We start from the raw sequence: 11,864 nt of genomic DNA, 5'->3' as shown, positions 1-11,864 counted from the left end.
ACCTTGCTACTAATGCCTCTCCCATATTTGGATGACAAGGTTGACTGACTTGAGTAACTTGTTGAATGATCTGTCTGTTGTGATTTCTACAGACAGCTACTTGTAAAGAGAAAGAATCCCTTATTGCTGTATCAAAATTAATCTTGAAAATAGAAGGTGGAGGAGGAATCCATTTTTCATCTACTGATTTTGTTGGAACTGATTTCCAAGCTACTAAATGTTCCGTAGAGACCTTGTTTACATTTCTAGAAAGTTGGAGAGCATCAAAAGCAATACCATCGTGAAAAGCTTTATTACGGGAAAACCAGAGAAGATCACATGCCACGGTAGCAAAAATTTGAAAATAATGATGATCAGTTTTCGGAATATTGAGAACCAACTCAGGAGAAATGATGGCTTTGATCCAATTTAGAATATTTGGAAAATATAGCACGGTTGAATCCAGAGGCCAAGGTGAGAGTCTCCATATGACACGAGCATAAAAACACTCAAAGAACAAGTGACGAGTTGAATCTTCACCATCCTTGCAAAGAGGACAACAAGAATCCTGAGCAATAAGTAAAAATATAGAACTAATACGTTCTCGAGTAGGAAGAATGTTCCAAGCAATTTTCCAAATAAATAATATTAATCGATCATTAAGATTTAGTTTCCACGAACTTTTCCAAAAAGTAGAAGAAGTACCAGGTAAAGAAGTAATGGATGAACGATTCTTCTGGATAGTAAGATAAGCCGAGTTTGTGGTAAACTTCCCAGATATAGAGAAGGTCCATAAGTACTTCTGATGAGTTGACAAAGAAATGTGAATTTTTGCAATCTCAAAAATAGATGGAGCATAAAAAACATAAGATAGAGCTTGCATATTCCAATTATTAGTTCATGGGATAATGAAATCCGAAATGAGAAGAGTTGGGAGATTTCTGTTATTAGGAAATCTTGGTTTAGGCACAAATCCAGGTATAGTGGGAACCCAAGAAGTTGTCCAAACAGGAAAATCAGAGTTGATGGAAACTTGAAGACAAGAACCCATAGAAATTAAAGATTGACTTTTCTGAATTCCTTTCCACAACCAAGAAACTCAACTAGGAGAGGGAGAGGACAAGAAATCTCCATACATGATGTATTTATTCTGAACATATTTCACCTAAGTACTGTCAGAATTATTGAGAATCTTCCATCCCAATTTTGCAATAAGTGCCAAATTTGTCGATTTCATATCACGAATACCCATACCTCCTTGAGAGCGAGGCATACAAATAGAGCCTCAAGATTTAAGAGATAAATTATGCAATTTACCCTTGGGGAAACCCTACCAAAAATTCTTGAATTGACAACCCAGAATATTGCAAACTGAATCAGGCAATACAAAAGTGCTCATGGCATATGAAAGAATAGTAGCCGCACAAGCTTTTATAAGTACCGTTCTGCCTGCTTGGGAAAAAGTTTTCGCTCGCCATCCTTCAATTTTGTTAAGAACCTTATCCAATATAGGCTGAAAAGCCTCCTTTTTAGATTTACCAATTATAAAGGGAAGCCCTAGATAATAGGAAGACGAAGAGGTGAGCTTATAAGGAAAAACACCTTTGATGCTATTGATTGTTGAAGAAGAGGTATTTTTACTAAATAAGAGTGAGGATTTCCCAACATTCACTTGTTGTCTTGACCAAGAACAATAAAGATCCAGACAAGATTTGATGGTTGCAGCTTCAGAGGATGTAGCCTTTGCAAAAATTATTAGATCATCAGCAAACAAAAGATGTGTGATTGAGGGGCAATCTTTTGCAATTATGATTCCTTTAAGAAGTCCAATGGATTCCTGCTGATTGAATAGTCTGGATAACACTTCAGTACCAAGAATAAATAAAAATGGAGATAGAGGATCACCTTGCCGAAGTCCATGAGAAGGGGTAAAAAACCCAAAGGGGGAACCGTTGATTAGAATAGAGAATGAAGTAGAAGAGATACAGACTCTGATCCAGTTAATTCAAATTGGATGAAATCCCAGTTTAGCCATAATAACTAATAAAAAATCCCACTCCATTCGGTCAAAAGCCTTCTCCATATCAATTTTGACAGCCATAAGACCCCCACAACCTTTTTTGGATTTGAGTGAGTGAAGTAACTCCTATGCTAGAATTGAATTATCCTGAATAGTTCGGGAAGGAACAAAGGCCGATTGATTAGGCGAAATAAAATGATATAAAAGACCTTTAAACCTATTTGCCAGAAACTTGGAAATAATCTTATAGATGATATTGCACAGACTAATTGGTCTGAAATGATTGAATGAAAAAGGTCCCAATCTTTTAGGAATGAGAGCAATAAAAGTATGATTTTGCTCTTTTAAAAGCTGATTTCTCTTGAAAAAATCCCAGACACAATTTAGAACTACTCTCTTAATGATACTCCAATATTTCTGATAAAAGAGTGCAGTAAACCCATCAGGACCTGGAGCTTTAGTAGCCCCAATACTTGAAAGAGCTTCATAAATTTCCTTCTCCAAAGGAATTGAACAAAGAGTAATATTTTCCTCCTTTGAAACAGTAGAATCAAAGAGATTCAACAAGTCATCTGTCGCATTAGGTGAAGAGGAAGAGAAGAGCTCCTTAAAATGACGACTTAAACAATTGCCTATATTTCTTCTGTTAGATACCCAAGCACTAGAAGACAATTTTAAAAAATCAATAGCATTACGTCTTCGCTTAATCAATGTAGATACATGAAAATATTTAGTATTCAAATCCTTACAAGTAAGCCATGTATCACGAGATTTACTTTTCCAAAGAATTTCTTCTTGGAGAAGAAGCGAATCAAGCTCAAACTTAAGATTAAGTTCATCCAAATGCAGCTGAATGGTAAACCTTGATTTCTGTAATCATCAATACGTTGAGTCACCAAGTTAATTTTTTTTTGCATGTTAAAATCTCGTAAACAAAGCCATGGTTTAGAATATTTATCCTCAATGGACATAATATCATCCCAAAATTGAGCTCGAGAAGAATAATATGGGGAACCATAAATACAAGCAAGTAACCAAGGATGATATGAGGGATCCGAATAACACCAAGCAAAAATATTATACATATTAGTAGCAAAACATTCAAGTTCAACACCATGTAAGCAAAAGACCTCCTTTAGTACCAATAGGAGGAACATACGTCATAAAAAAAAAAAAAAACCAAGTCTATTCATAATTATACATGCAACAGAAGGATCAGTTTTTGTTTCAGATAGGAATATAACATTAGGACTATGTTTACGGATCTTGACTCTTGAGCTTCGGGTTGCAGAGGCACGAGCCAACCCTATTCAATTCCAAACTAAGAGTTTCATTTCTTGGGAGAAGAACCAGCTTGGTTCTTCCCCTTTTCTTCGTTATTGGATCCACGAACATTTGAATCAGGAGCTATACTCAAATCCTGATTAAACAGTCTTGTTCCCTTATTTAAACGATGATATTTCCGGATGGGTGAGAGAGATGCTTCCATATCAACTTCCATACTAGTAGGAGAAACATCATAAGAAGAGTGAATCGGTTCTGTTGCTACTGTAGACTGGGCGGGCGGCACATGAATAGATGGAGGCACTGAACCAAAGCATCGAGTAGGAACATACATAGAATATTGCAATGCAGTAAGAGACAAAGCTGCCATTTCCATTTTTGTAGGTTTTGAGGCTTTTTGTTTTTTCAGTTCCGACAAAGGCAAGTCATCGAGATCAATCAAAGGCCTTTTAAGGGAGGATGGCAGTGTTGATGGTGATTTAACCGGTGAGGGAGGCGGAGCGGGTGGTGGGGAAGATGGGCTCTGAGACCTGGTATAGTATGGGTGACATCTTGTTAGTTTGTTCGGATTAGAAGATTTGTAGGGATTTGGCTTAGTGGATCCAACACCAGCACCAAGTGGATTTGGAGATGTAATCTGGTGGGCTATCTGTGAAGGAATAATACTAGATGAGATAAGGTTTGGTCCCTTGGCATGGTCCTGATTAGGTGGGCTTGGCAGATGAGGGTTTTGGCCCAATAGAAATGAGTCAGATGGAGGGTGGATTTGAAAAGGTTTTGGCCCATGTGTAGGTAAAAGAGGTGATGTGTGTGAGCCCATGTGGATAGGAAATCCATGAAACGGGTTGGATGCTTAAGGTTTGGCCTTTCTAAAATAGGAAAATCTAGGTTATGCCCTTCAGAAATTTCTTGAATATTAGTGATAAGAGAATCCAAAACAGAGGGGCTATTATGGGAATAGCAACTAGAATAGTCAGCAGCCGGCAGAATATAATGATGTTTTACCTGAGATGTAGGACACATGTCTATCATGGGTGCTTTGGCTTTATCTCAAATAGAGGAAACAGAAGAAGTACTCTGACTGTCAGGTGTTATACTGAGACTAACGGGCGTGGCATAATCTGATAAGCCCGAAACTTGACTGAAAGATTTGGAATGCAGAGGAAAGGACCCAACTACTCGAGTGTTTGACTGAGAAATTTCCATAGAATCATCCAGGGGATGCACCACGTGTGGGACTAACAGTTCTTGTTGAAATGGAACTAACTGCAACCGAGTGGACTCACCATAGCTAAAGCTTGAGTTAACTTCTGAACGAGATTGAGCTTGACCATCAGAGGAGACCCCAGAGTTTGAATCAGCCTTGGCCATGAGGAAAAACCATTCGTGGACCATTGGAAGGCAAAGCATACAGAGGCAGACTATACTTGGCCAATGGAAAAGGGGATTCGGGTTGTGGACAACCAAGCCTTTTATGACCAATAAGACCGCACAGAGTGTAATAATCATCCAGACGTTCATAGCGGAATCTAATCCAAAGAGGATCACGTCCTTCACAGGGTAAATTAAAACCTGGAATAAGAGATTTAGAGGTATTGATTCCTACCTGAACACAAAGAAATAGTCTACAAACGATACCAGGACTGTCCAAATTATCAACATTCGGCAAATTTCCCAGTCCTTTCCCGATCATAACCACATTCTTTATCGTCATGTTTTGGCGTAGAAGACCATGGATTTGGATCCAAAAAGGGCAGTGAGTGAGCACCATCTCAGCAATGGCCAGCTCCGGTGACCATAAACGTAGAAGCAGAAGAGAACCCCTAACATTCCTCATTTAGAATCTTCTCCATATGTTCTGGATTTGAAATACCCAACAGAAATTTATTAGGAGCAAGAGTTTCAACAGCCAAGGGGGTTGCAAAGCTCCATGAAGCAGCCAGAATGCCTCGAAGGGCCTGGGTGTTGATGGGTTTGGGTGAAAGGATTTTCCCAATGAGAGCAAATGCCTCCTGAGTAGGAGGTGGTTCTTCAATGACTTCAAGTTTCGGAAACTCATGAGGAAACTCAAACCCAAGAGCTTCTGTCTTGTCAGTTAAATCTTGTTGAGATTCAGGAGAAGTCATGGTAGTAATGGAAAAACGAGAGGTGGAGAAGAAGATGATGGATAGGAAGGAAAAGAAGGTTAAACGGAAAAAGAAAAAGATAAAGTCTCTGGTTTCTATCCTAGAGGGGAGAGAGAAGAGAGCTCAAAGGAGAGACAAAGTTTTTGTCAAATATGAAGTACACAGCAGCTGATGTTATGTAATAATGGAGGCCTCACCTTCGCCCTAGACATGCTTTGTTAATCTTATTAAAAGTACATAATTTTTAATAAGATTAACAAAGCATGTCTAGGGCGAAGGGGAGGTCTCCATATCCAGCGGGTGGTGGAGTTCTATGTTCGAAAAGCGAAAGAAAGATAATAACAGGGGAATATGGCGGATGAATTGGAGGTGATGTTGGAAAAACTGTCATTGACGGAAGAGGAGGAGGGCATCACGGTTTCAGATCAAGATATTGTAGATCTCGATTCGAAGGGGGAGTGCTGCCTGGTGGGTCAAGTTGTTGCAGAAAAACAAATCAATAAAGAGGCATTCAAAATGTTGATGATAAAGTTGTGAAAACTCAGGGGAAGAGCAATTTTTAAAGAGTTGCAGAAGAATTGGCGGTTGATCGAGTTCTTGGATGAACAAGATAAGAGGAGAGTGCCGGGAGGAAGGTCGTGGTTGTTTGATCAAAATTTGATTGTGTTGAAGGAATTTGATTGAACTACACCACCAAGTCATCGTCTACATATGTATGGACAAAACGTAATAGAAAAATCCACAAAATATCCAGTAATAGAGAGATGATTTGTTGTGCCTCTTTAAAAAACTGATGGAGAAAGTAGATGAAGAAGAATTGGAGTTGGCGACAATGTTAGCAAAATGATTTGGCTTCGTAGAAATTTTGTAGTCTATGGAGGAAAATAATAGACTTACCAAAATGATGTCGTTTCGATATACCAAGATATATATGAGTAGGCGGGCGGTAGGTAGGTGGACATTATCCGCTCCATGACTACTCATATATGCTATCCGTCTGCTTGAGTTACTGGGTTGGAAATTTGCCCATAGCCTTTGCGGGCGGGCGAATACCATAGGTGGACTGGTTTTTAATCAGCTTACTGAACAACCCAAGGAAATTGGGTTTTGTTGCTTCTTGAATCTACATTTTTTGTGCTATCATTACAAGCATTAGAGGATTCGACAAAGTGGGGTTTCTTTTTTTCTTTTTATTTTTATAAAATTAGGGTTTGACTGCATATTCTCAACATAAGCACCATTACGAAGTTTGCCTAGAGACATGCTGAATTATTTTGTTTCAATAATCTAGGAAGCTACTTTTTTATGTTTCATTTTGTGAAGTAGGTATATGTGTAGAATTATGTGTGGAATGCTTGAGAATTGACCTAATCAGCATAAGAGAAGGGTGGAGAGTAAGTTTACTTTGTGAAAGAATGCAATACCATGTAACATGGTACCATGCACATAAAAAGTACTTTTGAGAATGGAATTAAATTAATTAATGGGGGTTTTAGTTTGTTAGGTCTTAGAAATTGGTTTCATTCGATGACCAAAACCTTGGTTGTAAATCTCTTTCATCTCCTAAAAGTCTTGGTGTGAAAAGTCAAAGTCTTGTTGTACTATGTGGTGCCACATCACCTGGCTGTGCTGACAGTCCTATTATGAAGACTTTGAAGAACAACTAGTGAGTCATGTCACTTGGACCTCACATGCAACTGTTGATGAAATTTTTCACAGAAGCTTTCGTCACTTATATGTCACCTGTAAGTGCTGACGAAATTTGTTACAGAAGCTTTCGTCACTTGGATGTCACCTGCAATGTGTTGATAAAATTCCTCACAAAAAATTTCGTCACCTAGATGTCACCTGCAAGTGTTGACGTTGTCTGCTGTGTTAGAAAAGTTAGTAATGAAACCCTAACTTCCGTCCTGACGTGAAAGAGGACATCCTGAAGCCACAACAATTCCTGAACCTAAAAATCCAAAATTTTTACACTTCAAGGTGACCTTATCCCTTTGCCTATAAATAAGAAGGGAAATCCATTTGTGATGTAGATAAGCTTAAGCCATTGTTGAGTTCTAGAACCTCTTGTGAGATATCTCGTTCGTCTCCATTGTAGAGCCAAGTGATGATTTCTATAAAGCTTGTAGCTTTCTCTCACTTGGAGCTTATTTCTCTCAAACCAGACCATACACAACCTTTAAACGCAAAGAGGTCTACTGGCAGGTTGGTAAATGAGAGGCACTGGAAGAAGGTTGGCCAGTGGGAAGCTGGAGCAGAGGCAAACAAGGAGCTTATTGTTCGTAGAGATTGAAAGTATTTTACATGGGTTGTAAGTTTACTTTGCCTTTATTTTAATCTTGTTCAATATAGTAATCTCTTGGGTTTGGTTGTTTCGGAGTGGTTTTACCTTTGAGGTGCTCAAAGGGTTTCCACTTCGTAACCAAATGTTTTGTGTTAATTTGTAGTTGTGATTCTTTATGTGGTTTTTGCTTACAATATTTCTATCTTGAGATTACTATGTTTTATTGTGTTGTTGGTGTTGGGGTTGGACCAAATCATTAGTTTTTCAAGGTTTATATCAAATCGATTCTTGGAGTAAAAGAATTATCTTAAAACTCATTGTGATGATCCCTTGTATATGTTAGAGTATCAGCATCTTTGGACAATGAAGATAGAGTTGTGGATATCACCAAAGGTGATAAAGCAACATGAAGATGAAGCTCAGTCACGCCCAACTAACCTGCAATTGCATATTTTGCAATATTTTGAATTTTGAATTCCTCTGCATCTGGTTTTTGCCTATCTAGTTGTTCCTAGGATAACAGTTTGTTTTATCAGTTTTTCTACTTTACATGATGTACAGATTTTGTGATAGATGATTATCTTGTATGCTTTCAATTGTAAAACCTTAAGTCACTCATCGTACAACTATATAATACTTCAATCGAATAATATCTTTTGCTATCCAAAAACAAAACATCTTCTCAAAATCTCACATGATATCAGAGCCTCTCTAAGAGCTCACACTTGTGTTGATCGATCATGGTCAAATTTGTTTCATCTTCCTCCCATGCTTCTGCTTCATTGACTCACACTCTTTTAGTTAGTTCCATTCATCTCAAATTTGCCTAGCTTGTGTCTATCAAACTTGATGGCACAAACTACCTTGCTTGAGTAGCTCAATTCCTACCCAAACTTAGGAGTCACAATCTACTAGGGATTGTGGATGATTTTGAACCATGTCCCCCTAAATTATTAATTGGGGAGAATACTTCTACACGGTCTCTCAATCTTGCCTATGTGGTTTGGTACAAGAAAGATTAACATCTTCTCAGTTGGATTTATGCTGATTGTTGCCTTCATTGGTCTCTTCCATGTATGGACTTAATATTGCTCATTAAAGCATAGACAACTCTGTCAAAAAGATATGCATCTCAATCTCATTCGAGTTCCTAAACATCAACTAGAAAGCCTCTAGCAAGGTAGTAAGTCATGCACATAATATTTGCATCAAGCCAATCTGTGGGCTGATGAACTTGTAGCAATTGAAAAACCCATTGTTGATAATGACTTGATTTTATTTGTGATAAGTGGTCTCAATCCCTCATTTTACTTCCTTTGTTACTACCTTTTCATTCGATGTTAGAGACCCAAAGATGTCATTTGCTGCTGATTTCCAAATTGAACTCCTTAGTAGTGAAATTCTGGTTGAAAACCACAATCACCAAACAGTCTCACTAGAAGTTGGCTCATTTTCTCTTAATACCACCAAAAACAGTTTTTCAAATCACACTTAAGATTAGGGAGGTACAATACACGTAATTGTTCCCATCAAATTAGGGAGGTACAAACAGAGAATGTGATTGAGCCATTGACAAATGGGGTTAATGATCACACTCATGATTTAAATTCAAAGAGTGTACCTCGTTCTGATACCAATTTGAAACTCGAAATTTAGACCCCAACGCTCACAATAAACAATTGTATAGTAAAATATGCAACAAATAAAATATATCAAATCAAGAAAGCATAAAAACATCCACACATCAATACACTAACATTTTGTTGATGAAGTGAAAACCATTTGAACATTTCAAAGGTAAAACAATTTCGAGACAGTCAAACTCAGAAAGTTAATACTAAGAAAGATTCAATACATATGCATAGTATACTTACAACCCTTTGTAACGACTCAAACAACATGTGCGCAGACAATGGCCTTGTTTGGCGAACAATACAAAAATTTTCAATTTTTTTTTTCATATTTTCCAAAAACAATTAACATCAAAACACTTCAACTTTTTTCACTTTTTATATTACATCAATAATTTTTTTATTATTATTCAAATAAAAAAATTTACTACAATACAAAACTTTTTTACTTTTCTATACACATTCTTTTTACTTTATATCACATCTATCACTTTTAACTAACTCAAAAATTCTTTTCCACTACTCTGTTATGTTCTGTCACTTGCCAAACAAGGCCAATGTCCTCACTTGCCTCTTGCCCACAGTAACTCTAGCTCCTCACTGGCTGATTTTTCTTCTTAATCTCCTTACTAACCCATCAGTAGACTTTAATTATTTTGTTGATGTAGAACATCTTGTGATTGATTACTTCAAGAGAATTATCATTTTAAGCACATACCATGAATATTTCTTGACACACAAATCAAAGCTAAGCCCTTAGTAAATAAGAACACTCAATATGAATGGAGAATAGGCTTGCTTAGCTCTTACTTTAAAAAGTCGTTCATACCAAGTCCTTTTATAGACTTGTGAAAATTAGCCTTGAAACCTAAAGTCGGTTTTTTTATTTTCTGTGGCAGCGTCTGGAAATATTAATAAGCCGCTCGGACATGTTTAGGGTTTATGCTTAAAAACAGGTTCATGTTCAGACATTAGAGCAATAAAACTTCTGTGTGAAAGCCCTTGTAAAGCCCTCAAAATTAGATAATGATTTTAAATAACTTAGAGAGTTACAAGCAGTACCTCTAAAACAATTAACTGGTAATTGCCTAGTGGAACCACAATTTTTGAACTAATCAGAGTGAAAGAAAAGTGGAAAATGGAATAATACAGAATTTGAGAATCTAAAAGTAATTAAACCTCAAATAGTACTATCATCAAATATAGACCAAGAGTTACCCAAAATTGAATCCAATCTAAACAAATCTGTTACCAATGGACCATTCGTTTGGCTTCTTCATTCTTGTGAACCTCCAAACTCTAACCAAGGCCAGCTTGATAATTATGAACATACAGAGAGGTTTCGAGACAAAGGAGAGCATTGAGTAAGCCTATGACTTAATAAATCATTCCAAGACGAGTTATGAAATAAGCCTTAAGTATCAACTTTTATTTGCGGCATCATAAACGTGAGTCTTTTTGCAAAAATGGTGTGTATTGCCCCTGTTACTATGCTCTTATTAAAAGGTCATGATTTGTTCTGGAAATATTTATGGAGGCATAATTTCGGTGATAATACTTATAGTTTAATGCATGAGAAATCATGCTATATGTATATATATATATAGACACACACACACACACACACACACACACACAAACATATGTATATGTCATAGTTTATCCCATATAGTTTACTAAGGATATTTACCTCTTTCCCAGCAGGGTTGGCTCTATTCTGAAGGACTTGTAATACAACACCTGTGCCCTGGATATGTACGCATACCGTCATACTAGCAGCCTGACCGAGTCCGACCTCGGGTGGCCCATACTAGCAAAGTCGTAATCGTGACCCCCATTTAAGCATGGTGCGTCAGTCACAAAACAACCATTGGATCCAAGGCCTATCATAACACATTATAAACATTTGACCATAAAGAATAACCTATATAATAGTAAGCCCATGGCCGTTCTACCGCACATATTGGTGTACTATGTCATACAATGCAATAATATGGTTCATTTACTATTTTTATAAAATGGTATACTCGTCTTGGAACAGTTATCAATTACTTACAGAAATTTAACAGGCTTATAACATATCGTTTAAGAAAAGTAAATCATGCTCAATCAGTTGATATATCGCATCTATTATGAACTCAGTTTTGTAAATATTTACTTACCTTGTATGCTCATCCATAATCTGAGACATCCTGGGTTCCTGCTATTGCGAAACATAACCTAAGATTAATAACACTCCTTAATCTATAACTAAAACCCTATTTTCAGCATTTATGACATACTTCGAACGTTTGGCAATAAGGACGATCGTTCGTTTTACGGGTGACGAACGTTCGACATTACCAGAATCTCTGAAATTCTAAAGATAACCTAATCTATCGTGCTAGCTCTTAATTTAAAACTCCTAATAGCATAATAAGGGCATTATAAAACATGTCACCGTAACCATTTATGAAAATTAAGTGTAAATATAAACTTATGTTTTGAAAAAGACATTTTCTTTTGAAAAATAAGATAATCTATAAAGCTTACATGTA

The sequence above is a fragment of the Alnus glutinosa genome, chromosome 12, assembly GCF_958979055.1.
Source record: "Alnus glutinosa chromosome 12, dhAlnGlut1.1, whole genome shotgun sequence".
Taxonomy (NCBI): domain Eukaryota; kingdom Viridiplantae; phylum Streptophyta; class Magnoliopsida; order Fagales; family Betulaceae; genus Alnus; species Alnus glutinosa.
This window is presented reverse-complemented; position numbering follows the sequence as displayed.